The sequence below is a fragment of the Bemisia tabaci genome, chromosome 10 (assembly GCF_918797505.1).
Source record: "Bemisia tabaci chromosome 10, PGI_BMITA_v3".
Classification (NCBI taxonomy): domain Eukaryota; kingdom Metazoa; phylum Arthropoda; class Insecta; order Hemiptera; family Aleyrodidae; genus Bemisia; species Bemisia tabaci.
The window spans coordinates 18,515,126-18,519,931 of NC_092802.1; positions in this window are offsets into that span (position 1 = coordinate 18,515,126).

The window sequence follows — 4,806 nt, forward strand, 5'->3', positions numbered from 1 at the left end:
CACTGAAGATCTAGAAAGCTCTGGTGCGTAGTTCAGCATAAGCAAATGTTTCAATGATGAGGTCTCCGTGTGTCAAGAAAGTTGCACGTGTCGGCACAGATACTTTTTTTTTTCCCCTGCTGGTTTAATGGCTTCGTGTCTAGCACCTTCAGCCAACTATGGACAATGTTTAGTGTCCGCAGACATCGTGGGATCTCCATGCTCCAGGCTTTTCCAATTTTCAGGAATTAGGGCCGAGAAGAAAGCTCCATGCTCCAGGCTTTTCCAATTTTCAGGAATTAGGGCCGAGAAGAATCTGTTTCAGCAGATCTACTCGTTAATTCCGTGAAAATTAGACGCCACCACCGGGATTCGAACCCGGGGGGACCTATTTACCCAGAGTCAGACGCGCTGACCACTAGGCCAACCTGGCCGGCCTCAGTTAATTTTTTGCGCTGCGTTTAAGTCTCTGGAGTCATGAACCTATGGAAAAGGATCGATAAACAGGACGTTCCGCAACGAACAACTTAATAATCGCGGCTTTACCATAGCTTCAAATGGGGAAAAATCGATAATCGATCCTCGCCAATTTTCTGCATGATGAAATTTTTAAATGAGAATATATTCCAATGCGTCAAGCAACCCCTATTGATCACTATCACTAAGTATCGATTTCAAAAGATCATTAAAAGATTCATGCCTCTAAGAGATTGGCAATTTGCAAAGTGTAGAAAAATTGCAACTCATTTAATTTTATTTAAGCAAGTTTTACACGACCTTTTGGAAAAAAATCTTTCATAAATTTGAATAAATTTTGTAAATTTGAAAAATTAAATTGTTTTATACCTACATTTAAAAATTTAAAATTTCTTAATATAAATTCAAAAATTTAAAATTTCTTAATATAAATTCAAAAATTTTAAATTTCTTCATATAAATTCAAAAATTTTAAATTTCTTCATACAAATTCAAAAATTTTAAATTTCTTCATATCAATTCAAAAATTTTAAATTTCTTTGATCAATTTAGAAATTCTAAAATGTAAGTAAATTCATTAAATCCAAAATTAAAAAATGTATTTATAAATTGTATAAGATGAGAAATCAATCTTATTGAAATAAATGGTGATGAGAGCGTGGTTCAATTGGTGGATAGGCAACAAACGTAACCCTCCGATTCAGTTGCAATAATTTTACTAGGTGATTGAAGTTCATTGCAAACCGTGCCACATGAAATTGTAGTACCTAGATCTTGATTAAAATATTTTTGAGCTGTCTTTATCTTCGCAAATCAATAGCTGCCAAGTTAGTGTGACTCAACAAATCAGCAATATGGTAAAACGATAAATTATTATTCGGGTTTTTGAAAAAGCACCAAGAAAAAAACTGGAATAATAAAACATGAGTATTGTACCTATATGGAAAGTTTATTTTACAATTCATACTTAGAGTCTTACAGATGAGAAGCAGCATCAAAAAAATGCAGAAGATTAACTATCAGATATTGCCTCAGTTTAACTCACGCCTATTGCAGCAAATTAAATTACTCGCACAAACTTTAAGATTTTCCTGTTGATTCGGTATGGAAACTGATGCAACATTTAACATGAGACGAGAAATTTCCCTCTGAATAATAATGATGATTACAATTCAAAAAAATTAAGAGCAGAAATATGAAAATCAATTTAGAAACATAAAAATCCAGGAGTTCGATGTCTAAGATGATTTGTCATGTCAAAGTCAGCACTAAGTAGGTATCTGTCTATCTCGCAAACCCACTTAGGGGTAAAAATATGATACAAAGGCGATAAAAGCAAGAAACCTATCGACTCCTTAGAGTGAACATTAATTACTAATTAAAATTTTTGTGAGAGAAACGAGAGGTAGCAGTCAAATGTGTATTTCAATGTTAAATAGTGCGCCTACAAATGCCAGTCTTGAGCTTTTCAGGGTTTACTTATTTCAAAAAATCTTTAAGATTTCTGTCCTGACTTTAGCATATCAGCCTTGTAATAAGATAAAAGACAAATAAAAATATCTCTAAGTCCGACAATTGGCGAGAAAAGGGATCTCAGTTTCCAAAAATTCAAAATCACATTATTGATACCAGTGCACGGAGAAATTCGCTATGAACATTTAGAGACCAAAAACACCTTAAAAAAGTTTAACCAAATCAGAGTTATGGCGAATTGAAGTTCGAAAAACAAGGTTTTGAGAAAACGCTATTTGAAGTTCCAATTGACCTTGTCCAGGATACAGAATCACCGGATTTGAGTAAAATTTCTCACTAAACCGGGACACTAATACTAACTAGACAGCTCGCAATATGATCTGAAAAACGCCTCAAAGAGTTTTCCGTTGGAATCTCAAAATCCAATTTTTCAACCTGAATGGACTGAGGCCCCTTTTCCTGAAGATGGTCACGAATACTCAGAGAAAACAGGTTGCTTTCATCTGCTGTTTTCATAATATCATATGATTAAGATTTCTTTCCTCCTTAGTTATGCAATTTACATTGGACTGGGCAATTTTCCATGGCGGAAAATAAAAAATAAATAAATTAAAACTGCGCTTAATTCTGTTTCAGAAGGCAAGATAAGGACAAAGTAATAAACACTAGTTCCTTTGACCTAACTAGGTACATGCAATCTAACCCAGGAAGACATCAAACGATCCAAACAACTCTACTTGATTCACTCCATACAATAAGAGGATGAAGGGAAAAAAAAATTATTGCATTGGTAGTATAAGTTTCATGAATGCACTTAAAAAGGTATTTTCAGTTCTGACTATCTCTTTGGAAACGAGGCACGGCGGCAAAATGCAATAAACAGAGACAGCTGAATGACAACAATTGTGAAAGAGTCAAGAGGGAAGGACTAGGACTGGAGCTGAAAGTTCACATTTCTCTGTGCAGCAAAAAACACGACTTGAGCTGAAATTGGACCATTTCTTATCTCTGATTACTTTCAGAGCCACTATCAAAAATTACCTGAAAACGATTGAGAGAAACAGTATTGTGATTCTCTGTTGATCTTTTAATTATGATGAGAGTAAACTCCTTCTACATAGGGACGGAGTAAGTTCGCAACCATGTTTCTCGTTTCGCGACATTGCAGACTTCCTGGTGTCATACTGAGGCTTTCTTGATGACTTTTTTTAACTACTCGGCGGCAACTTTTAATAACTGCCATGATTTTTCTTCTCAGTGCAAAGAAAATTCTGCGGGAACTTCAAGGAATGATGTCGATTTGTTCTCCTTTGAAAAATGAAATATCTGAGATTTTCAAACACCGCAAACGAGATACGTAGTTGCGGACCAACACCATGGATATTAAACGAAAATGTGAAGATTGGTGGCAGACTGAGTGAAGCTTTTTTCCTTACACGTTTTGCAACTATCAAAATGTATTGTGCTTGTGCAAATTGAGACATAATTAGTTGTGTTATCGGTTTTATATTTCTTATAATAGTTATAGTATAAAGTACCTCCAAGAACACTTCTTCAAAATATGACCCCTCGAAAATTAACATTAATAAAAAGACATTGAAAGTGTTTTTTTCTTTGATTATATATTTCTCCATGAAACGGTCTCAAAACTTGAAATGGAACGAGTTTGTAAATTATTGTGCTGAAACCTTGAAATTTGTTTAGTCAATTTTAGAATGTTTCTTTGTGCCATATGCTGTACATGTAATCGACCATTTTAGGTATGCAGTACATGTCTTGGGTACATTCAATCTCTTTCACTTATCCCACAAGTCCCTTTTCCTCGACTCTATCACGATTGCTGCAAAGAAAATTTGAGGGAAAATTTTACAAAAAGTCCGACAAACAACACGAACCTAACAAGTAATATAGAGTTATCTTCATGAATAAAAACGCAAAAGAAAAAGAAAAAAAAGGAACATTCAAAGATACTTCTAATACTTTACAGGGCAGCAATTCGCTGAGACTGAAGCTGATCAGGTACAAGAAAAATCTTGGCTGAACCAAAAATAAAAACAAGCGACGAGTGACTCGACTACAGTTCTGAGTGCTAGGGTTCCCATCGTTTCTAGGTACAGAGCAAAATGCCTTCTTCAGAGGCATTCAAATAATATGTAAAAGACCCCTACTGGAACCACCTTGGTGTGCTGACAGAAAAATAAGACACGAAAAGTAGTGTAATTCAATCCTCTCTCTGAATCGCACCGATTTGAACGGTGTGTGCTTTAAGAAAAGGAAAAAGAATTTGTTAAGCCGCCAAGATTGACAGCCAATGGAATTTAAGTTTTATTCTGATTTTTTTTTTTAAATGATGGGGAAAAAACCCTTATTCGATTGTCACAAATTCTACTACATACTAAATGCGGCCTAAAACTTTTTGCCCCACCCCCCCCTCCCTCATGAAAAACAAAAATAAATCCAGACCAATTTGAAACAATGTTTTTGGATAGCTGTTACGACATAAGCAGGCAAAGTAGTCCGCACTTGCTGATTGGCTCAAGCCCAACTGAAGACTTGACCTACATGCATTATCACGACTAGTCCCTGATTGGTCAGGCTTTAATCAGCTTCGTCTTCCCTTTGAAGTGTTTATTTCTCATATATCTTCCTGGTTCTTTTGTCCAGTTTTTTGAGTTAGTAGACACCCTGACATGAGTATAATTTTTATCTCTTTCAACGATGCACTGTTAGGCAAGTCTGAAGCTCCTACCCTCTGAGACAATTACATAGTATTTGAAAGCTCTCTTTTCGACAAAGAATCGACATGGGTTGTCATTTAATACGAACAAAAGTTTTATTTATTTTCCATTAAGTCAGTAAAATAAAGATGTCAGAACA